The 25,729-nt window shown below is 37.8% G+C and overlaps 1 long non-coding RNA gene across 2 annotated transcripts in view; it reads left to right on the top strand.

The window, feature by feature from the left end:
• The first annotated feature begins 2,628 nt into the window (after nucleotides 1–2,628).
• Nucleotides 2,629–25,729, top strand: part of LOC147580348 (uncharacterized) — a 36,775-nt gene continuing 13,674 nt past the window's right edge. For both annotated transcript variants that reach the window (XR_015251927.1, XR_015251926.1), the window contains exons 1-2: nucleotides 2,629–2,707; nucleotides 23,841–23,949. This is a non-coding gene — a long non-coding RNA (uncharacterized LOC147580348). The remainder of the gene's footprint in view (nucleotides 2,708–23,840; nucleotides 23,950–25,729) is intronic.

The raw sequence follows: 25,729 nt of genomic DNA, 5'->3' as shown, positions 1-25,729 counted from the left end.
CTTTCTCTTTTTCTAGTATGAAATTGGGGAATTGAAAGCCAGTCACTCTTTCTACACCTTGGATTTTACATCTGGAAAACAGTGAACCTAATACCTGATGCCTTACCTCGTACTGTTTGAGTACAAAATTATACAGTGTGTGGAAGAGGTATACAAACTTTAGAGCACTAAAAAAGACAATCATTCATTGGGTCAGTGTGAAAAAGGTAAGCAGTTGAGCTGTAAAAGTAATCATACATTAAGTCTTGTTTCTTTTTCTCCATTGAAAAGATTTTCATCTGTCTTCTAGGAGATCATACTTGCCCAGTTTTCTTCCTACTTTACTGGCTGTACCTTTTCAGACTTTTCTGATAATTCTTCTTCTTCATTCTGACCCTTTCAAACTGGAGATTTCCAAGCTCAGTCCATAGACCTCTTCTCTCTCACTCTTGACATGATCTCTTCCATTGTTCTGGTATTAAATGCCATACATATGCTAATGAATCTGAATTATACCTTCAGCTCAGTCCTCTCTCCTGAGCTACAGATCCAATACCCAGGGTGATGATTAAAAAAAAAAAAATTGGGGCGCCTGGGTGGCTCAGTCGGTTAAGCGTCCGACTTTGGCTCAGGTCATGATCTCACGGTTCATGGGTTCAAGCCCTGCATCGGACTCTGTGCTGACAGCTCAGAGCCCGGAGCCTGTTTCAGATTCTGTGTCTCCCTCTCTCTATGCCCCTCCCCAACTCATGTTCTGTCTCCCTCTGTCTCAAAAATAAATAAACATTAAAAAAAATTAAAAAAAAATTAAGGGCACCTAGGTGGCTCAGTCAGTTAAGCGTCCCACTCTTGATTTTGGTTCAGGTCACAATCTCATGGTTTGTAAGATTAAGCCCTGCATCTGGCTCTGCACCAATAGTGTGGAGCCTGCTTGGGATTCTCCCTCTCTCCCTCTCTTTCTGCCCCTCCCCTGCTCTCTCTCTCTCTCTCAAAATAAATAAATAAATAAAAACATTTTTTAAAAAGATCATGTTGACCATACTCAAAACCTTCCAATGCCTCCTGATTCCATTCAGAGTAAAAGCTAAAGTCCTTACAGTGACTGACAAGGTCCTACCTGTCTTAGCCCCTTATAGATCTCCAAAATCTCCTGTTTGTCTTTACCTGGCTCCCTGGGTTCCAGCCATTTGAGCCTCCTTAATGTTCCTTAAACACAGTGAGCACTCTTGTTTACAGAGCCTTTGTGCAGCTTGGGCACCCATCCTGCTGATGATCATATGGACAAATCCCTTGACTTCCTCAAGTCCTTCCTCAATATCTCCTTCCAATGAGACCCAACCTGGACCAAACTATTTTTTTTTTTTTGACCAGCCCTTTTAAAGATGCTTGTCCCCATGTTCTGAGAACCCTGAACACATTATACTGCCTACATTTTTCCTTAGCCCTTGTCTACTAATATACTCTATTTGCTATTACTGTCTGCCTATTCTATGCTAAAATATAACCTTCATGAAGGTAGAAATGGTTTTCATTTGTTTTATTCAGTGATGTTTCACAAGTACCCAGAATACTGTCTGGCATATGATGGACACTTAACTGACATCCACTGAATGAATGAGTGAATTGATGAATGAGTTCCAAGACATAAAACAAACTGTTAAAATGTATCAGAAAGAACATCATTTAGAAATCTTGGCATAAAGGGAGGGTAGGATTGGATCTATAAAGATACTGTCACACACATGGACAGGTCAACTTGTTGGTTCCCAAACTTCCCTACTCCATGTAGCTCCTGATACTGCATACCCAAGAGCCTATCTCTCACTCACCCTCAGTAGGAAAACAGAAGAATTTTTGGAGAAGAAGCTTAAAAAAAATCATAATTTTCTATTATCTTTTAAAGATTTATTTTTAGTTCTACTTGGATAATAAGGAAAGAATTTTTGTGCTCTTCAACATATTTGAACATTTGAACATATTATTTTCTTATAAATAATTGACACCCCTTTAACCAGTGATGACAAAATCTTATTCCACAGTTGAGAGAGAAATAGCCCCCAAATCTAAATGCTTTTTTAACATTTGTACCTAATCTAAATTGTAATGAAGTAATCAAGCAATACATATAAATAGCTATTATCAGATGCCTTCCTATTTATTTCCATAAAAGGAAGAGCTTAAGTTACTTAGAAGGCTCAATATTCTGAATACTGGGGTCACCCTAATGAAGGAAAGGAGCACACAATTGGAGGCTGAAAATGACAGTGGTAAATGTGTAAATTTAGACAAAAATCATAGCCATGCTTGGTTATCTTTGACAGACAGAGTTTTTACAGACTTTGCCTAGGAACAGAGAACAGGTGGCACTGAATCAGAGATGTGCCCTGTGTCAGTCCTTCAAGGGTGCTCCAGGCCTTCAAGCACAGCAGGATGAGGATCCTGCTATAGACTGAATGCTTGTGTCCAAGCAAAATTTTTTATGATAAATCCTAATCCTCAGTGTGATGGTATTTGGAAGTGAGGTCTTTGAGCACTGGTAGGTCATGAAAGAGAAACCAACATAAAGGAGATTTGTGACCTTATAAAGGAGATTCCAGAAAGCTAGCTGGCTTCTTCCAACATGTGAGGTCATAATGAAAAGATGGCGGTCTATGAACCAGGAAGCAGGCTCTCAGCAGACGCTGAGTCTTCCAGTGCCTTGATTTTAGAATTCCTTGACTCCAGAACTGTGAGATATTAATGTGTACTATTTATAAGCCATTAAGTTTATGATTTTCTGTTGTAACAGCCTGAATGGATTAAGATAGACCCATGGGTGTTGCTGCCACCACCTTTAGGCATGCTACCTCTGTTTCCCTCTACTATCTACTATGTCTTTTAAAAAAATAGATCATTTTTTATATTTAGAGGAATAATTAACCAAGTATTATTGTTCTTAAAATAAAAATTAATTAATTCTTTGATCAAATGATAAGAGTTTGGTAAACTGCTTCAGCTCAGCCTGACTATAGCACCAGAAGGAAAGCTTGTATAAATACAGTTCTCTGCTGAGTGGAGTGAATTTCCTACTTAATTTTCAACCCTTTCTATTGGCTATTTTTCCAGAAATAATTCCATTTTGTGCCTATTTTGACGACTTATGATGATACCTACTTATAAAAATACTCACCACTCATAATTCTTCATATCATCTGTGCCCAAGTACACATATGGGCACATGAAACAGACTCAATCTAAGGGTCTGAGAAGAAAGTGGGCTTACAGAAAAATTGTTTTACAAAATCTCTTCCTTGGTTTAATAATGTATTTATTTAGGTGCCAGCCAAAATTGCAAAGATCATGACATATTCTTATTGATATTTTATGGGTTAACACATTGGTCATTTACTTTAAGAATATATCATAGAAGTCTTCTCCCCTCAGTTCAGATCCTAAATTAGACACAAACTTGACTGTAACAAGTCACAGAGGGAAGGGTTATCAAGAAATACATACTATTTTCCCCCAAATTTCCTCATGACATTGAATATAAATGTCTTTCTCATTTACACTGCTGGGGTTAATATTGTTGGTCACATGTCTTACAGTAATTTCAAGTCCATAGAAAAACAAAACAAAACAAAACAAAACAAAACAAAAACTTTGCCTAAAATTTCATATGTTAGAAAATTGCATATTTTTTGTTAATTGTCAATTCACTGGACTATTAAATCCACTTTAGTCTGTATTTTGTGGAGTGATCTAAAGAAACTGTGAAATTATCTCATGTTGTTAACAGGAGGGGCAGCTTAAACTATAAACAACTTGTTAGCACAGGTTTTAAACCTTTAAATATTCTTTTGGTATGAATCATGTTTCAAAGCCGGTCTTCCATATTATTACTAAATGTACAAAAACAGAATCAATTGGTTCCTGGAGCCAGCTTCATAAACTCAGCCCTCAGTATTTTCTTCCCTTAGTTTATCAATTTCTTCAGGCTGGGTGACAAGAATATCCCCATCCCCTGTTCTTGTCCAAAAGGAAATGGAGTACTACAGATGCATTCCAAGGTATTTGGAAACCTCATTCTAACATAAGGATCATTCCTCCTATTGGAGAGAACACTGCGGAACCACAGATGGTTCAGGAACAAGCAACTGGGCCAAGTTTTAACATTTTAGTGTTGCCACATGGGTTTTGTTTCCTACTAATAATGCAGCCAAGTATCTTGAAGCTCTTGCCCCTAACAGGAGGCTGCTTCTAAGTGGTCCTTACTCAGGGATTAGGATCCTATTTTTTTCCTTCATTAGATGGATATTAAGTCAATGCACTGCCTATATTTGGCCCAAACATGTCATTCCTTATTTTTAAGTTGGACAACTTATAGCTCCAGGAAACATAAATAATTGAAAAGCACTTTATATTTTATCAGTTTCTCACAACACTTTTATGAAGTGGGGTAGTGTTACTGAGATATCATTGCAAATGCAATGATGGGTGATATGTTTCCTTTTCACATAATGAACTGCGAAATAAGGTCACCAAGGGAAAATCTGGAATCCATTAGAATTTTTCTTTTAAAACTAATCTCTATCATTTACAAGGAAATAATAAATCACCTTAAATTGAATGTAGCCTGCATTTATGTCTATAGAGTAGTAAGTGCAGAAGAGGGTTGGTCCCCCAGTGACCCAGGAGAGGGAAGGTCAAATCTGCCTGTACCCATATTGTAAGAAGCTGAAAGAAATCCTGGAATCTTATGGGATTCTAGCTCATACTTTCTAAGGTATGTATTTTTTTTACATCATGAATTGCAAAGGGAGATCTGTGGAAAGTCTCAGATCCTAGTCAGGTGTGCCACAGCAGTAGAGGCCATGACTCACTGGCTAAGGTGATGTTTATTTGCTTTGTGCTGTGCCACTTTCTCAGCTCCTCTGGGTCCTTTTCTTCCAAATTGAAAGCAGTCCCTAAAAATGAGAAATAAAGTAATAGGAAAAGTCATTTCTTTAAGGACTAGGTTACTAAAAGAGCCTGCATTTCTGTTCCTGGCATTTTCCTCTTGCCTAGCCCTAGCCTACTGCCATTGGTGTGCCACTTTGTTTATTGGAGTGGACAAAATGCATCTTCCTTTACAGTTGAGCTGTTGAATGCCAGCTATGTTGTGTGCTAAGGTTCTGTCCAGCCTCATTTGTCTAATATTGGAGCTGCTAAATCTGTATGAAGCATGAAGCAGAAAGTGCACATTCAAATAAGAATTCCCTGAGTGCACACTCTGATGGTCCAGCATGGCAGGTTCCCAGGGGAGAAGAGAGAAGCACAAGGATGGGCTCTGACTTCCCCTTTAACCCCCTTCTCCTGAGTCAGAATGAGTAGCAGTGGGATAGTGAAGAAGTACAAAGAAGTAATCTGAATTACTTCTGAACTTGTGCCAGCATGTCTATACAATCCTTTAATCAACACCAGTTTCCTAGTCATTTAAGTAGCTTCATTTATTGCTTCATTCTAGAAGTACATCTGGGAACTTTCCAAACATACAGACTCTAAGCATTCTAAAAGCTAAGTAAAGATAAGTCCCAGTAAGTAGCTCTTCAGTCGTGGGTTTATGTGATGGTGAACTTTGTCTTTTCTTTGGTGACAAGTTTACTAAGAACAGACCACTACAACTCCTCTGGTTCTATCTTTGTGGTTCAGATAGAGAGGCATTAAAATAACCCAAGATATGTCACAGCCTTTCTGTCTAAAATATCTTTAGATGGCATGTCCTCAGTTGTAAATCTATTTCTTGCAAAAGGAACTCCCAGGTTGGAAATTTTCCCATACCTTTACATTAAGGCTTTCTTTGAAATATTAGAAATTATCTCCAATTCTAACCCTGTCTATTTTATTTAAAAAAAAATTTTTTTTTTCAACGTTTATTTATTTTTGGGACAGAGAGAGACAGAGCATGAACGGGGGAGGGGCAGAGAGAGAGGGAGACACAGAATCAGAAACAGGCTCCAGGCTCTGATCTGTCAGCCCAGAGCCCGACGCGGGGCTCGAACTCACGGATCGCGAGATGGTGACCTGGCTGAAGTCGGACGCTTAACCGACTGCGCCACCCAGGCGCCCCACCCTGTCTATTTTATTGCCAGAGACATGGAAAAGTGAGGGATATGGAGAAAAAATAATTGCATGATAAATTCCCAGTCTTCTAGAAAAAGCATAATGAAATGTGTTGCTATTAGATAAATTAATAGATTATTATAATATTTTTTTCTAAGGAGGTTGGTAATACTTGAATCTTGTTCCAGATAAACCACTTGTATCTTCCTGATCTCCAGTAAAAGTGAATATACAGAATATAATCAGCAGAGCAAGGCAAATAACATGTGAATCTTTGACCCCAATTGAGGCAGGCTCTTGAGGACATCATTGTACCCTAGTGTTGGTGGGCTCAAGAGGTTATTATCGACCTGATCCCACAGCTGATCTTTATGATGAGTTATTTGGTCCAAAGTCACAGGCCCTGGGAGCTGTTTGCCAGGTGGTGTGTATGACATTATTGCCACTACAGGCAAAACAAAACAAACAAACAAAAAAACAAAACAAAACAAAAACTCGGTGAAGAGGAATACTATACCGATACCTTATAATCTTGATGTGTTTCATTCACTGGGGCTGATTCAGTAATAGCTTAAATTCTTCGGATTGTACAGGTGGTGAAGACAGAATGTAGCCTGTCAAAAAGCAGATTTATTGACTGTGGATGCAGAAAATGCAGGGTTTTAGTTGATGGGTAACTGAAAGCAGGAGCTCCATACCTCTTGACTGGATCATCTCCTTCTGCATTTTCCTTGAAAGTGAGGTATGGTGCTTACACATTTGTGTTAACTTCCTTACAAGTCACTGCCAAAGAGGAAAGGATGTACATGTTTCCTGGCTTCCGTTTAGAAATCCTAGGGGCACTTTTAATAGGGCCAACTTGAGTCCTTCCAGCAATTACGTGGCCAGGGAGATGAAAGACAGTGATGGATCTGTCAGATTTTGATACTGTAATTTCCAAGGGGTAAGTTCAGCTGTCAGTGTACATATGGATTTAGGGGTTAGATGCTGTACTGAGAGCAATTGCTGATGTTGGTCTGGCACCTTCACCTCTGTTTACAGCCATTGTCCAGGATGTAATGAATTAGATCACTATTTTTTGCCTTGGGTGAATTAAGTGTAGTGAGAGAGGAATGGAGGACTCAAAATAAAGCTTTTCTTTTTCCTTCCTTCCTTCCTTCCTTCCTTCCTTCCTTCCTTCTTTCCTTCCTTCTTTCTTTTTTTTTTCTTTAATAGGAAAATTCACATATTTCTAATTCTCTTTGGCAGAGATTTTAAGAGCATATTTGAGGTGTGAAGAGTTTGGAAATAAGGCAGCATTGAGGTTCCCTTGTACTTCTCTGCCTTACTGGTTCTGATAGTGCATCCTGAGGTTTCACTAGTATGCTTTTATCAGTACACGATGCTACATGTACTTTTATTTTCCCCAGTGACCATAATTGCAATTTGGTATTTACAAACAAAATTGCTTCACAGAGCTAGAACAAACAATCCTAAAATTTGTTTGGAACTGCAAAAGATCCTGAATAGCTAAAGCAATTCTGAAAAAGAAAAACAAAACTGGAAGCATCATGATTCCAGATTCCAAGCTATATTACAATGCTGTAGTCATCAAGACAGTATGGTACTGGCACAAAAATAGATACATAGATCAATGGAACAGAATAGAAAACCCAGAAATGGACCCACAACAATATGGTCAACTTATCTTCAATAAAAAAGGAAAGAATATCTAATGGAAAAAAGGTAGTCTCTTCAATAAGTGATGCTGAGAACACTAGACAATGAATGCAGAAGAATGAAACACATCAAAGAAGGCAAAGGGAACAAAAGCAAACATGAACTATTGGGGCTTCATCAAGAAAAAAACCTTCTGCACAGCAAAGAAAACAATCCACAAAACTAAAAGGCAGCCTACAGAATGTGAGAAGATATTTGCAAATGATATATCTCATAAAAAGTTAGTATCCAAAATTTATAAAGAACTTACCAAACTCAACACCCAAAAAACAAATAATCCAGTGAAGAAATGGATAGAAAACATGAATAGACACATTTCCAAAGGAGACATCCAGATGGCTAACAGACACATGAAAAGAAGCTCAACATCACTCGTCGTCAGGGAAATACAAATCAAAACCACAATTAAGTGCCTCTTCACACTGTCAGAATGGCTAAAATTAACAATACAAGAAACAAGAGGTGTTGGTGAGGATGTAGAGAAAGGGGAACCCTCTTGTGCTGTTGGTGGGAATGCAAACTGGTGAAGCCACTTTGGAAAACATGTGGTGGAGGTTCCTCCAAAAGTTAAAAATAAAACTACCCTATGATCCCACAATTGCAGTACTAGGTATTTACCCAAAGGATGCAAAAATAATGATTCTAAGGGTTAAATGCTCCTCAGTGTTTATAGCACCGTTATCAACAAGAGCCAAACTATGGACACAACCCAAATGTCCATCGACTGATGAATGGACAAAAAAGATGTGGTATGTATGTACAATGGAATATTACTCATCCATCCAAAAGAAAGAAATCTTGCCACTTGCAATGACATGGATGGAGCTAGAATGTATTATGCTAAGCAAAATATGTCAATCAGAGAAAGAAAATACCACATGATTTCACTAATAGGTGGAATTTAAGAAACAGATGAATATATGGGAAGGAAGAGAAAAAGAGAAGAGAGGGAAACAAACCACAAGGGACTTTTAACCATAGAGAACAAACTGAGGGTTGATGGAGGGAGGTGGGTGGGAAATGGACTAGATGGGTGATGGGTACAAAGGAGGGTACCTGTAATGAACACTCAGTGGTGTATGTAATTGATAAATCACTGAATTCTACTCCTGAAACCAATACTGCTGTATAAGTTAACTAAAATTCAATTTAAAAAAAGAATTCTTTGATACTAATTTTTTTTTAATGAAAACAAAAGTTTTTATTTGATTACCTCTTGGTATGAACCACAAGCAACAAAGCTGAGGGCTCTTTTTGTTTCTGCTTTTTTTTTCTTTTTCACTCTCAGACTGAATTAAAAATTTAATTTTAGTTAAGAACTGTTAAAACTAGAAGGCTCAGAAATGTCACAGGTCACACTTAAGTGATAGTGACGGCACTAGAATCAGGATCTTCTGGCTCTCAATTCAGTATCATGTACAGCTTTGCTGTATCATCAAGCCTTGTGACTTATCCATGCAAAGTTTAGTATTATAATTAAAAAAGAAACAAAATAAAGTCTATATACTAAATATTTAATGATTTGTATGATAGTTTCAGTGTGTGGCAAATGGACACAATGAATAAGCAGTTTATATAGATTCTTATTATTCATAATATCGCTATGTACCCAAACCAAACATTTCTAATCTCATATTAGCTTCCTATTGCTGCTGTAACAAATTGCCACACAAATAGTGGCTTAAAAGAAGATGAATCTATTAATTCTGGAGGTCAGAAGCCCTAAAATGAAGGTATTGTTGGGCCTGCCTTCCTTCTGGAGGCTCTAGGAAAGAATACATTCTTTGTCTTTTCCAGGGTCTAAAGGTTACTCACATTCCTAGGTTTATGGTCCCAAATCACTCCAACTCATGTTTTGATCACATCTCCTCCTCTGATCTGGACTCCCCCACTTCTTTCTGTAATTTATAAGGACTTTTGTGATTAGATTGGGCTCCCTAGATAATCCAGAATAATTATCCCAAGATCCTTAACCATAGCTATAAAATTCCTTTCCATGTAAGTTAAAATAGTCATGGATTCCAGGCATTAGTACTTAGACATCTTTGGGGACTGTTATTTTGCATACCACAAGGATCATTCAGGAATAAACAGAGAAATCTGAAAAAAGAAGCTCCAATGTCCCTCAGAATTTCTGGGTGTGTAACCCATATTTTAACAGGAAGGTTCCATGCAGAACACCCAGGTAGTGAGAACCCTCCCCTTTCCTGACTCACTCAAGCCAATTAGTCTATTAGGTGGGGTTTTCAGTGGGGGTTTTCAAGAGAGACAAGGATGTGTGGAAAGGGAGTTCTTTTAAGTGTGCAGACAAGCTGAAGATCTGCTGCCTGGGGCTCTGTATAAACTAAGGAGAATGAGAACACATTCCTCATGAGGGACAGGAGGACAGAAATATTGGGAGAATGATGGACTTGCTGTGAGGTTATTATCTCAAAGATAAAGGAAGACTTTGCTATTGCTTCCTTTTCATTATTGAGCACTTTTTTTCTCTTTTTTTATGTCTCATTATTTTATTATTATGGCAGAACATTTATTATCAGATGGCCACGGTTAAAATAGGCTATGTTCCTCAGGTTGTTCACGCAAGCAGAAATATATGCCCCTACTACTGGCCAGGTGGGCTGGGAGAACTGCTAAGGATACCCAGAGGGTTAGCCTGCAGCTGAAGCAGGGGGCAGGCTCTGCACCCCTCACATTTCTTATGCGTCCCTGATTGGTATACAATCAAAACACAATGACAGGAATAAAATCTCTCTCTTTAGGGAGGGCAAATGTCTTTAATGGTTACTCACATTAAATAAGCATTTGTAAGTAGGACTGTTTGTCCAAAGTATTGCTGAATAACTCCAGGTGTATCAATTCATTTCTCCAGTGGAATCAGAAAGCAGGCAGCAATCTGTCCCCAAATGGATAGCAAGTCAGGGAGTTCCTTAGAGACTGGATCAAGAGTCTTTCCCATGGTGAGGGGCGCATAGGTGGCTCAGTTGGTTAAGCGTCTGACTCTGGATTTCGGTTGAGATCATGATCTCATGGTTTGTGAGATTGATTCCCATGTTGGGCTCTTCACTGACAGCACTGAGCTTGCTTAGGATTCTCTCTTTCTGCCCCCTTCTCTAAATAAATAAATAAATAAATATTGAAAAAAAATATTAAAAGCAAAAGAGTCTTTCCCATGGTGAACAGGAAGTCAAGTAAATGAAGTGAAACATGAATATTCTCTTAAGAGATGAACAAACGGGCTCTCTGGGTCCTAGGGCATTATGACAGGTGTCTATGTAAGAGGTTCAAAGTCAGACTGTATCTCTTAAATAATAAAGACCTGCGGATTATCAGATCAAGACTCCAGTATGTATTTGAGCCCTGTAAGAAACTAGTCATATCCTGAATCCACACTCAGCTAAGCAGCCTCCAACTTCACCTCCCTTGAGATTGTTCCTGAAGTAGTCCTGTGCACATGAGGGCTTTGACTTTATTGGACATCATGAAATCAGCTTTCTTGAAAGCCTGGGTAAAGTCCTAGGTTTGGGATGCTATTCTGGGAGAGTGAGGGTATCATTTGGTCAGTGCTGCTGTGTGCTCACCTCTGAGCAATGCATATTTGTTTCCTGTCTTTACATATATTTTAAAAGAATCTCCATTTTTATCCATACATCCAGAAAGACTTGTATGGAACATAGGACAGGGTGATGCCACCTAACTGACAACTTGCTTCTCATTAATGCATTGTGTGTCAGAGTTCCAGGGTATTCCAGAGGCTGAACTGGATGCCTCAGGGTCTTGCAGCAGAGTAATGAAGCAGCTGCAGAGCCAGTACCTGTATTTCAGATAGACTATTGTAACCTGATGGTTTCTCCACTTGTCATGCTGGACATCACCCTCAGATCCATCCATCCACACACCACTTTATTGTGTTGCTCACTGTAGAGGAAAGCCCAGTGTAGAAGCTTGCCGACAAGCCTGATTGCTGCTGCCTTGGCCCTGTGGGAAGTTTGCCTTGGTGGCTTTTCATGGCCCTTTAGAAACCACTTTGCCATTAATCCTTCCCTCTCTTATCTCATACGCTCATGTTACATTCTGGCAGTTCAAAATCCCCACCTTTTCTGATCCAGGTTTGTGTTTCAATTGCAAAATGTCCACAGCCTCATCCAGTCCTGTGTCCTCAACAAACTATAGTACCTGGGGCCTGATCAAGGTAGGTCATTTCTGAAAATGAGCTGAAACTTACTAAGTTGGTGTTTTAATTTCCTGAAAAAGATACTGGCTGAGTTGAAGAAGCATCCTGTAAAATTCAAAGATTTGACATTTCAACAACGTGGCACAGTTTGTCTCCCATACCTTTTTAGGGAAAGCAGACCAGGTGCATGGTGTAGGTAGAGGGGAGAGAGTGACTGTCTGGGTGAGTGGACTCTGGGAATGGTGCAGAAGCACATTTCCCTCACTTAGTTGTGTTCAGCAAATGAGCAGGTGCAAAGTTATTTTTAATTGAGTTCTACCCCAGGGGCCTACAGTGAACTGAAGCTGTCTGTGTGACCAGCTTTCTGCACATTCAGAGCTACTCATGGACCCCACAAGGAAACTTTTCAGTTCATCAACTGTGTCATCTATAAAGATAGAAAGCATTATAGAAAAAAAATACTAATCACTCTAAAACAGTCCTCAAAAGAGCACAGAGATAAAACCCAATATTTCTGGTTGACAACTGGCTAATGCAATAATTGCACTCTGCAATAGAACTTTCCATGGTGATGGAATGTTCTATTTCTGCTCTGTTATTGAGCACTTGAATTATGGTTTGTGTGATTAGGAAACTAAATTTTGTATTTAATTTAATTTTAATTTAAGTAGCCAGATGTGGCTGGTGGCTATTATACTGTAGAGTGCCAGGGTAGTGTGGTTTGGATTATGCCAATAAAATCTATGCTAATAGCTACAGAATTGAATGTAATTACTTAAGAATAATCCTCTTGCTAATCTGCTGTATATTTGGGATGTCCTATTATTTCTAATAAAAAAATGAGTGTAATAGGACTTGATACGTTTTACCACTTTAATAAAATGCTTTTCATGTTGTGCTTATATTTGGATAAGTAAAGAAGATTATAGCTGTAAACTATATTTTAAGCTAGTGTAACTTCCAACGGAGATAAAATAACTCTGTCTTTTTCCATACATGAGGTTAATGAAACACTATTATGCCTTTTACACTTATTTGAGGAGATTTTGATTGCTAAAATAAAGAGAAAGAAAAGGATTTTAAAAATGTTGTGTTTGTATATCATTTCAAAAATAGAGACTTTAGGAGGAGAAAAAATTATCAATTACAATTACTTCTAGTAGCATGGAAGTTAAGAATACCAGTCCATACACCACTGAAAGTGTTTTATTCTATCAGGCTGTTGCTGAAATTTGTATTTCCCTAGCAACAAAGCAGTAGATAGGTTTTTCCTTCCAAGGTAATTAGGCATGTACTGACACACAACCACATTTTATGCTATTCTACACAGTGAAATAACAACAACTAACATTTATTTAGTACTTGCTAAGAGTCAGGCACTATTCTTTGCAATTTACATGTATTAACTCTTTTTAACCTTATTACTGTTATTATTCACATTTTATGGTTGGATAAAGAGAGAAGTGGGGTATGTTTCCCAAGGTTACAAAGTAGTAAACAAAGAGGTCTCTAATTTTGTGATTTTATTCACAGGTTAACATAGATATTTAGTTTCTACGACTTGATTATAATTGTACTAAGCCATGACAATGTAAAACTGAAGAAAACATTTTTTTCCATACTCCTGGTCTATTCACAGATATAGTTAAGTAAACCAAAAGATAAAATATATTGTAAAAGAAGTGGTTAACAATGTTACCTTTTTGCATTTACATCCCCTACTCCCATGCACCTTTGTTTTTTCCTTTTGCAATCTGGTTCCTTCCACTTATAGATCTGTCTGTGGAGACTGTTGACTAGTAAAGTCTGGGGCAGATACATACTTGAACAGAGCTATTCACATGTGGCCTAAAATCAGAAGGATCATCATCACCTGAAAACTGGCTAGAAAATTCAAGTTCCCAGACCCCCTCCCAGTGATATTCAAATAGATGATGAAGGCGAGGTGCCTTTTGGGTCTGGCTTCTTTCACTTAGCAAAATGCATTTAAAGTTCATCCTTTTTTAAAATGTTTATTTATTTATTTTGACAGAGAGAAAAAGATAGACCGTGAACCAGGAGGGGCAGAGAGAGAGAGGGAGACAGAGAATCCCAAGGAGGCTCTGCAGCTGTCAGCACAGAGCGCCGCAACGTGGGGCTCAAACTCGTGAACCATGAGATCATGACCTGAGCCAAAACCAAGAGTCTGACGCTTAACTGATTGAGCCACCCAGGCACCCCAAGATTCATCCATATTCTTAAGTGCATCAGTAGCCCATTACTATTAATTGCTGAGCATTATTACATTTTATGACTATTTTGCAGTTTGTTTATCCATTACAAGTGAAAGGGTATCTTGCCTATTTATAGTTCCAGCTATTATGAAAAAAAGCTGCCATAAACATTTGCATACAGGATTTTGGTGAGCAAAGTCTTTCAATTCACTTGGATAAACACCCAGGAGTGGGATTGCTTGATTTTTTAATAAGTGTATGGTTTTATTTTATAACAAGCTGTTTTCCAAATTGGCGGTCTCATTTTGCATTTCCACCAGTGATGAATGAGATTTCCTGGTGTCCTGCATCATTGCAAATATTTGGTATTGTCCTTGTTTGTTTTGCCCTTCTAATAGGTATTTAGTGGTATGTCATTATGGTCTTAATTTTTCGTTTCCCTAATGACAAATATTGTCAACATGGTCAAATAAGCTTCTTGTCACATACTTATTTGCCAACTTTATATTTTATTTGGTGAAGTGTTTACTCAGATATTTTGCCCAATTTTCAAAATTGTATGCTTTAGCTTTTTATTGTTGAATTTTAAGAGTTCTTTGTATATTCTAGATGCAAGTCCTTTGTCATATATGAGGCTTTTAAAATATTTACTTTTAGTTTGTAGATTGTCTTGCCATTATTTTAATGATACATTTCCCAGAGCTATGACATAATTTTGACAGAGTTCAGTTTTTCAGTTTTTTCTTTTATGGATTATGCTTTTGTTATTGTATCAAATTTCTTCTATGTTTTCTTTTGGAAGTTTTATAATTTAAGTGTTATGTTTAGGTCTATGACCCACTTGTATAAAGTGCAATGTATCTGTCACTTTATTTTTTGTATGTGAATGTCTGGTTTCCCAGCACCATTTATTGAGAAGACAGTCCTTTGTCCATTGAGTTGCTTTAGCATCTCTGTCAAAAATTACTTAATTAGCATTGGGCTAATAACAGAGTATGAAGCCTGCTTGGGATTCTCTCTCTCCCTCTCTCTACCCCTCCTCCACTCATGCTATCTCTCTCTCTCAAAAGTAAATAAATAAAACCTTAAAAAATCACTTAATTACATTTGGACTCTGTCTTCTGTTCCATTGATTCACATATATCCTTCTTTATAAACCTGGATTGTCTGAATCTTTGTACTTAGTTATTGTTCAGATTATTTGGGCCGCTCTAATTTCTTTGAGTTTTCATATGAATTTTAGAATTAGCTTGTCAATATCTAATACAGTTTACTGAGATTTTGTTTAAGGCTGTGATACATTTATAGATTGTGTGGTGAAGAATTAACATCTTTAAAAAATATTTATTTATTTATTTTGAGAGAGAATGTGATCAGGGGTGGGTCAGAGAGAGAGGAAGAGAGAGAGGATCCCAACCAAGCTCCATGCTGTCAGTGCAGACTCTGATGCAGGGCTTGAACCCACAAGCCTGAGATCATGACCTGAGTCAGTCGCTTAACTGACTGAGCCAAACAGGGGCCTCATGCACAATTAATGTCTTAAAAAAATGGACTATTGTAATCCATAAACATGATATGCCTCTTCATTTAGAACTAAAAAAAAAAAAACAAAACCACAAACAAAAACCTTTATTTTCTTTTATCAGTGTTTTGCAGTTTTCAGCATACAGATCCTGCACTTTTTCTGTTTGATTTGTACCTGTGTGTTTTTTTCTGTATGTGTGCTTATGTGCATGCAGTGGAAATGACTACTAGAAATGCCTGTTTTTTTATTTTATTTTTTTATTTTTTTATCATTTCAAGTCCCGATTGTCATTGCTGCCACAGATTTACTTAGGAATACAGACAACTTTTGTATTTTGATCATGTATAAAGATGAACTTGCTAAACTATTAGTTATAAACTGATTTTGTAGATTCTTTTGAATTTTCTATGTCATGTTGCCTGGGAATTGAGATTTTTTTTTTTTTTCTTCCTCTTCTCCTCCCACTCCCCTGATTCATTGGTTGTGACTATCAGGACAAGGTTGTTCCTGATGCTGAAGAGTGGGTGGAGATATTGCCTCCTTTACCATTAAGCATGATTATGCTGTAGGGTTTCTTCTGTGAATACTATTTATCAGGTTAAGAAGATTTGGTTTAATTACATTTGCTTAGCGTTTTCATCAATAAATGGATATTGAATTTTAATGCTTTTTCTGTAACAATTGAGAAGATCATACGGTTTTTCCAGTTAGTCTGTTAATCTAGTGAATTATATTGATTGATTTTCAGATATTGAGCCAGTCTTGCATTCTGGCATGAGCCCTACGTGGCAGTGATATATTATCCTTTTTATATATTCTGTATTCAATTTCCTAATAACACTTCATTGAAGATTTTTACATCTATGATCATGTGGGATTTTGGTCTTTTGTTTTTCTTCTTGTTATTTTTGTGTCCAGTTTTGGGATTAGGGTAATATTAGCCTTATAAAATAGGTTGGGAGGTGTTTTCTATATTCTAGAAAAGAGATTACGTAGAATATATATTGTCTCTTTCTTGAATGCTTGGAAGAATTTGTTAGTGAACTCATATGGACCTGAAGTTTTCGTTTTTTTTTTTTTTTTTTTTTTTTTCCTTTAGGAAGAGAAGCACATATTTAACTGAAAATTCAATTAGAAAATAGATATAGAACTATTCATATTATTTTTTTAGTAAGTTTTGATAAATTTTTGTCTTTGAAGAAGTAGTACATTTTGTCTTATTTATTGAATTTAGGGCCATAGAATTTATTAAGTTTATTGAACTTAAGGCCTGTTTATCCTGTTAATATCTATGAAGTCAGTATATATGTCCAGTTTTTCATTTCTAATATTGAAAGTGTGTTTTTCTCTCTTTTTCCCCATCAGACTGGCTAGAGTTTTATCAATTTTTAAAATTTTTTTAAAGAAGCAGCTTTTAGTTTCATTGCTTTTCTACATTTATGTTTTCACTTTTACTGATTTCTGCTCACATATTTTTATAATTTGTTTCATTCTGCAAGCTTTTGGATTAATTTTTTTTTTGCCCAGTAGTTTCTTAAGGTATGTATTTAGATAATTGATTTGAGAAATTTCTTAATTTCTATCATGTTAATTTAATACTATAAATTTCCATCTAAGTAGTGCTTAAAGGATACCCCACAAATTTTGACATGTTGTGTTTTCATTTTTCTTTATTTAAAAAAATATTCCCTTAAGACTTCATCTTTTTTCTTGAGTTATTTTAAATATTTGAAAGTTTTTAAGATACTTTCACTGATTTCTAGCTTAATTTTATTATGATATGATACTTTATATAATTTCTATTCTTTTAATTTTTGTTTTGTATCCCAAAATATGGTCCATCTTGGTGAAATGAATTGTGTACATTTGAGAAGAGTGTTTTCTGCCATTGGCATGTGGAATAATATATACTAGGTTAATGGTATTTGTATAACCACCTGGAAGAGTCAACCCTCCAGTTCTCTTGTCCACCCATTCTTAAGGAAATTACTCTTGCCTCTAGGGGTTTACAAATCTTGCTTATGCCATCAACTCTGGTGGAGTGTGTGGGTTTTCCTGGTCTCCTAGTGTTCTGCTTGGCCTCTTACCAGAAGAGCTTTCTTTCTTCCTCACCCAGCAAAGTTTAACCTTTTCCACTGAGAAACGTAGCTTCCTATCATGATCCTGTGTACACAGTATTTACATTTTAGTCATTTAGTCATTCAACAAATATTTATTGACTACTGTATGCCAGGTCATGAATATGGTGATGAGAAAAAGAGAAGGAAAAACTGGCCTCAAAGAATGTTTGTGTTTTGTGGTTCAATCTCATCATCCTAAGCTTCTAAGGTAGTCAGATGAAATATCCACAATTGGCCCATCTTCCTGCTCCATTTCCCAGAGTTATGATGACAGTGATTAGAGGAATCTGGTTGTTATTTTCAAGCACTCTTTATTGTTATATGCAAATAATCTTGTTTTAGGGAGTGACTGGGGGATGAAGGTTTTTGACTACTGTCTCTATGTTGAGCTCTGTGAGATAGCTGGTTCAGAACCACTTCTTTGTTTGATACAGTCTTGTGGTACCTGTGAACCAAAGTTCTGCTGGCCACCAGAGTCAGGAGCTTAAGAGGTGTAGGCTGCCAAAACTAGGCACCAGACATGCTCACAAGCTCTCTTTGAGGAGGCTTCAGTGATCTGGAGCTGAGCAGAGGGAAAACACAAAAATGATACATGTTAGCCTCATCAGTCTCTGGAAAGAATTGCAACAGACCCCTTAATATGTATTAAATTAGAACAGTGAGTCCTCTCAACATCACTCATCATCAGGGAAATACAAATCAAAACCACAATGAGATACCACCTCACACCTGTCAGAATGGCTAACATTAACAACTCAGGCAACAACAGATGTTGGTGAGGATGTGGAGAAAGAGGATCTCTTTTGTATTGTTGGTGGGAATGCAAGCTGGTGCAGCCACTCTGGAAAACAGTGTGGAGGTTCCTCAAAAAACTAAAAATAGAACTACCCTACGACCCAGCAATTGCACTACTAGACATTTACCCATGGGATACAGGTGTGCTGTTTTGAAGGTACACATGCACCCCCATGTTTATAGCAGCACTACCAATAATAGCCAAAGTATGGAAAGAGCCCAAATGTCCATCGATGGATGAATGGATAAAGAAGATGTGGTATATATGTATATATATATATATATATATATATATATATATATATACATACAACGGAGTATTACTCAGCAGTCATAAAGAATGAAATCTTGCCAACTACGTGGATGGAGCTGGAGGGTATTATGCTAAGTGAAATAAGTCAGTCATAGAAAGACAAAAATCATATGATTTCACTCATATGCAGACTTTAAGAGACAAAACAGATGAACATAAGGGAAGGGAAATAAAAATAATATAAAAACAGGGAGAGGGACAAAACAGAAGAGACTCATAAATATGGAGAACAAACTGAGCATTACTGGAGGGGTTGTTGGAGGAGGGATGGACTAAATGGGTAAAGAGCATTAAGGAATCTACTCCTGAAATCATTTTTGCACTATATGCCTACTAATTTGGATGTAAATTTAAAATAAAATTAAATTAAAATAAAAATGCCATCACTAATTTAAAAAAAATCAGAACAGTGAGTCCTCAATAACCCATAAGCACTATTTCTATGTTGTAGTCAATGGGTCTCATGGACACAAGCTCCATTGGCTTTCTTTTTTTTTTTTTTTTTAATTTTTTTTTTCAACGTTTATTTATTTTTGGGACAGAGAGAGACAGAGCATGAATGGGGGAGGAGCAGAGAGAGAGGGAGACACAGAATCGGAAACAGGCTCCAGGCTCTGAGCCATCAGCCCAGAGCCTGATGCGGGGCTCGAACTCACGGACCGCGAGATCGTGACCTGGCTGAAGTCGGACGCTTAACCCACTGTGCCACCCAGGCGCCCCCTCCATTGGCTTTCAGACCCAGATGTTTTGGGGTTTTATCCTTCAGGTGTCAGTCGCAGTCTTAAAAGTTGGGGTCCTGGATTTGGGGTCTAAATCCTTTGCTATTTGGGGAGAAGCTGGGAGTTGAGATTTCCCTTCCTATCATAGGGAAAATCCCCAGGGTGGGGCTGTGGTGAGATTGTGTCTACCTCTCCTATCCAGTTCGATGTGTTTTTTTTTTTTTTTCTTGTTCACCAGATGTGTAGGGGTCACTCAGCTAGTTTCTAGATTTCTTTCAGAGGGTATTCTTCTGTATGTAGTTGTAGTTTCAATGGCCAGAGGGAAGAAATGAGTGCAGGAGCCTCCTACATCTCCATCTTGAACCAAAACTTCATTAAATTTCTATTGAATCAAAGCACGCTTTATTAGGTAGACTGCATACTTAGTTATGTAGTTTTATTGTGGCTGTCAAAATATGGAATATCAATATGGCTGTGCTTCAGCCATACTGTTGTTGTGAAAACACTATTCCTTTCTGTGATTTATAGTCTCCATCATCAACAGCCCAAATATCACCACCTACCCTACTCTGCTACTTTAGATCCTCTCAGTCCCTCTGCCTCTAGCTTCCTTCTGCATTATTCCAGCTTCACTGGAACAATGAGGCAGCCAGCTCCATGTAGGCATAACTCAATAGTACCTTGCCTCCTGCCTTACTCGTCACTTTTCATCACCCACCATAGGTTTGCTTATTGGTATTGAGGCATAAGATTCCATAGGATATGCTTTGTACCCACGTCTGTGCAACTGGAAATGCAGGAATACCAAAATACTATAAGGATGATCTTCCAACCAGTAGGAGGTGAAGATCAGTCACTATATTCTTCTTCTTTACTTTCCCTGTTTCAGCTGCCCTGAGAGGTAGGCAATCACATTGCCTTTCAGGAGATGAACCCACAAGGCTGCATGGACCAGGTGGCTGGTTGTCTCTCCTTCCCTGTCTTGCTGCTTTTGTGCTCACTCATACTTCCCTGGAATTCTACTGTCTAGGTAGTAATGCCTAACTTTTGCCTCAGGCTTTGCTTTGATGTCATTCTTCTCTTAACAAATATAAACTTGTAAATGTGAGATGACACGAAAGGTAAAGCTCGTAAGGAAAGATTAAACAAAATGTCCCAGTCAGAAGCATCCCATATATGATCTCTACTCTTCTAGCATTTGTCACTCAGAAAGCATTATTTCATTCTTAAATAGTCCTTGTAGGAAGAATCTCAAGGAAACCAAGATGTGAAATGTACCTTATGGGAATGGAGCCCAAGTATTTAAGCTTTTATCACTGACAGAGCAGTGGAAGGCAATGTTTTAAAATAAAATGTATTCAATAAAGGAACTAGTTATGCCAAGATGAGTAAGTTCTACAGATCTGCTGTACAATGTGCCTGTAGTTGACAATCCTGTGCTGCACACTTACAAATAGGTTATGAAGGTAATCTCACGTTAAGTGCTCTTACAACTCCCCACACACATAAGCAAACACAAAGGGGCACAAAGATACTTTTTGGAGGTGATGGATATGTTTATTACCTTGATTGTGATGATGGTTCCATGCATATGCATATGTCCAAACTCATTAAATTGTATACATTAAATATATGCATCTTTCGGTATATCAATTATACCTCAATAAATCTGTTAAAAATAATAGTAGGGGAACTGCATTCTGGAAGAGGGGATAAATGGTAACTCTGTGCAGTATCTGCTCAGTTTTTCTATGAACCTAAAACTGCCTAATGAAATAAGTCTGCTGATTAAAAAAATAAAAGCCAATTGTCCAAGTAGATGTAAGTGAAAAGTTAAGTCAGAAGCAGACAGTCAAAAGGTGAGAACACATAGCCTAGATTAGAAATGAAAATGCGAGAATCTGAGCTTCCTAGGGACCAGTTCCAAACACAGAAGAGTGATAATAACGTTCAGTCAAAAAAGCGTGAAGACTGGGAGAAAAAAACTGCAGGGCTGAATACTAGAAAAATAGCACAAAAATAGCACATAAAATGGAAAGAAAAGCCTCTTGCAAGCCTGTTGCTTTTTAATCTCAGAGGAAAAGTTCATAGTAGAAATATAGAAGGTGGGGGGTGGGGGGAGCTCCAAACACCTGTTCTTTAAAAAGTCCTTCCATCTCAGAGCCACTTTTGAAATGCAATCTAGATCTCATTTTGTCATACACCTAGCTTTCATGTTATCCTCTGATACCTGGTTCTGTGTATGGCAAACAAGATCTACGGAGTCCTGCCTGGAAGAAATCAGAGGCAAATGTAAGTTTGCTGTTTTTCTGTAGACAAAAACATGTGCAATATTTGTCCTATTGCACATGAAATGTCAGCAGGGTAGGAAAGGGTGTTTGAAACTCCCAGCACAACCTCTGATATCATGGAATGCCTTCTAACTTTTGGCCTATTTCGAGCATTGAATTGAACACAAATTATTCAAAGAATGATATGGGTCAACTGAAAGAGATTGTTCTAAATATAACACTATTGCACATAATAGAAAATGTAGAGGAAAGTAGCAATTATTTACTGAGTACTAATTATTTTCCAGGACTCACTCTGCCAAATGCATTTTGCATCAATCCTGAGAAGTATACACTACCGTTGATTAAACATGAGGAAACAGACTTTGAGAAACTAATCCCTTGCTTTCACAAAAAGAGTACAGAAAGCAGAAATGTGACATATGGCATCTATATTCCATGTGTCAGTCAGTAATGGTACCAATAGCCACTGCTGAAGGAAACCCATTGTGTGCTATGGTTTACAGGTACTATTTTTTTCAAGTTTATTTATTTGTTTTTAGAGGGGGAGAGAGAAAGCACGAGCAAGCATGGGGTAGGGGCAGAGAGAGAGAGAGGAGAGAGAATCCAAAGCAGGCTCCACTGTCAACACAGAACCAGACAAAGGGTTTAAATTCATAAACTGTGAGATCATGACCTGAGCTGAAATCAAGTGTTGGACACTTAACCAACTGAACCACCCAGGTGCCCCTACAGATACTATTTTTAATTCACACAGAATTTTGAAAAAAAAATGGTGGTTATTATTACTTTACTGGTAAAAAATCTGAGTCTCACCAGGCTGAATAGCTTAATCAAGGTGACACAGTAAGTAAGGAGAACAGTCAGAATCTGAACACAAGTTAACTAGACTTAAGAATGTATGATGTCAACCTTAAAAATAAAACTGCCACTGGGACGCCTGAGTGGCTCAGTGGGTTAGGCATCTGACTTCAGCTGAAGTCATGATCTTGCAGTCCATGAATTCGAGCCCCACGTTGGGCTCTGTTGCTGACAGCTCAGAGCCTAGAGCCTGCTTCAGATTCTGTCTTTCTCTCTCTCTGCCCCTCCCTCATTCACAATCTCTCAAAAATGAACAAATGTTAAAAAAAATAAAACTGCCAGTTATTTTACTAGCAAAAGATAGGTTTATTTGAGAAAAGCAGAAAATTACAATCCATGGCTAGCAAGTCACAGCAAAATCATAAGTCAGTCCAACAACAACAACAAAAAAGAGAGGAACATTATTTTATAGAGAAGGAGGAAGTTGTGAGGAGTTGTTTTGAGGGAAAGTCCTTTGGAGAAAAGCAAGAGTTCAGGGTGGTGAAGGTTTCTCATTGGCTAAGTTGCAGGGGTAAATTCTTGTAGAAGATGCAATGTACTTTCCCTGGGTGGCCTTGATCATTCTTTCCTGTTAAGGAATCTTCTGTTGGGTCTGTAATTGACAATTCTTCTTGTGATTAGCATTGGATGGTATGGCTCCCCCTAGTAGCCTTCCTGTCTAGCATCCTGAATCTACTTTTTTGGTTTCTCTTTATTCATTTTCACAGCTGGAGTCTTATTTATTTGTTTTGTTTTTAATACACTGCTATCATTATAAAATAAATATATATGAATGATATATGAAGCTTTCCATGTAACACTGGGTCCATTGTGGATGCTCAAAACATATGGGTCTTTTTTCTGCATGGTCTCAGACAAGTTGGTGGTTGAAATCTAGTACTCTGTCTAGAGTTAGCCAAAACAACAATAACAGCAGCCAGGGTCAGTAAACAGTAAGCACAGTGAATCTACCATTCCTTGTCAGTTTGTCTTTCAGAGTTCTAACAAGGTAAACCTAATCAGTATGTCACTCCCTTTTTTTTTTTTTTTTTTTTTTTTTTTGCATACCAGAAAGCAAATGTCTGCAGAAGAGTATTTGGGAATCAGTAAAGCAACTATGGTTTCCTGAGAGACAGATCCCAGAAAGAAACAGCTCCAGGAAACCAGGAATCCACCATTGGTGAGTCACCATCCAGTTACACTGCACCTACTGACTACTTGTGTTATGTATATTAACAGCAGATTAGAACCCCAGAGTCATGATTTGTCTGTGTGTACCCCCAGAAGGAATCTCAAAGGTCATCTATCTTACCCCCCCCCTCAATTGTCCAGATAAGAAGATTAAGACTCTGAAAGGTAAAATGTCTAAGTTCACGTGTTTTGAATTCCTCTTGTCCTATGTTATGCCAGATTTTCAGCCTCAAGTCCAGGGACTGACCTACACTGAAGGTTCAGCAGGCTGGATGGAGGACTTCCCTGAGGTCTGTGGTGACTGAAATCAAGCTACAGTGTGTAGAGTAGCGTTGGTTTGAGAAAGGTCTGCTTCCCTGCCAGAACACTTTCCTCCTTGTTAAGTGGAGCAAGTATTCCTCTACTTTTTCTTTTTTTTAATTTTTTTTTTCAACGTTTATTTATTTTTGGGACAGAGAGAGACAGAGCATGAACGGGGGAGGGGCAGAGAGAGAGGGAGACACAGAATCGGAAACAGGCTCCAGGCTCCGAGCCATCAGCCCAGAGCCCGACGCGGGGCTCGAACTCACGGACCGCGAGATCGTGACCTGGCTGAAGTCGGACGCTTAACCGACTGCGCCACCCAGGCGCCCCTCCTCTACTTTTTCTTGGGGAATACTCCTGCACTCAATTTGTAGCAAAAGAGAGGGAGTAAGTTACTTCATGTTAGTATAACCAATCTTCCCATACATAATCAGAGACAGAATCTCAGGAACTAATATTAAGAGAACTGCCTTTTTAAAATTATCATTATTTGAAGTATAGTTTGCACACAATGTTACATTAGTTTCGGGTATCCAATATAGCGATCCAACAACTCTATACTGATGCTATCTATACTCACCACAAGTATAGCTACCATCTATCACCATATAATGCAACCACAATACCATTGATTAAATTTCCAGGGAACATATCTTGTATTGAAGACAGTAGCCTAGTACTTAATTTACCTAATTTTATTTTATCTTCCTAATGACACTGTGTAAGGTAGTAATTATCTCTGTACTACAGGGGTAGAAACAGAGGCTCACAGAAGTCCAGATATTTTTTCCCTGTTAGAAAGTGGATGAACAATGGTATGTGTGATTCCAAATCCCAGACATCCTGAGAAGTGTTTAGTTAGAATAATAGCCTCATGTTGAAGCAACCCAAAGAATAAGTAAAATTATTTTTCCAAGTATGTGATTTACAGCCACAGCAGTTGAAGATTTTCTTTCTTTCTTTTTTTCCTTTAATTAGAGGACTGATATCAGTAAAATTACAAAATGAAAACCTAAGCTGGTAAGTCTGTGGACAAATGGATACTAAGGCCACATTTATATATCTAGAATCAACATTTAGAGAGGGTAGATTAATAAAGCAAACAGAGTGATGACGATTACCCTGGTAACATAATCTCCATTGAGCCTTGCTTGAGGAGAAAATGAAAAGCTCCAACATCTCTCAGGTTCAACCAGAGTTCATTGAAGATAGAAAGTGTTACATGCTTTGCTTTCTCTCTTTTTTTTTTTTTTTTTTCCTTAAAAATCAAAGGTGGCAGAATTAACACAGATGATCTAGCGTCTGGAGGACAGTGGTTCAAAGCTTTCATTAGAGTCCTGGTTACCGAGTAGAATGAACCAGTGGCACCAACACAATCTTTGGGGCTCAACTCAAGATTCTTTCCATGAAAAAAAAACATTACCAGAAATTATAACATTTCTCTAAACGAAATTTAGCCACCAATT

The sequence above is a fragment of the Puma concolor genome, chromosome B3, assembly GCF_028749965.1.
Source record: "Puma concolor isolate L17-30 chromosome B3, mPumCon1.1.hap2, whole genome shotgun sequence".
Taxonomy (NCBI): domain Eukaryota; kingdom Metazoa; phylum Chordata; class Mammalia; order Carnivora; family Felidae; genus Puma; species Puma concolor.
This window is presented reverse-complemented; position numbering and strand designations above follow the sequence as displayed.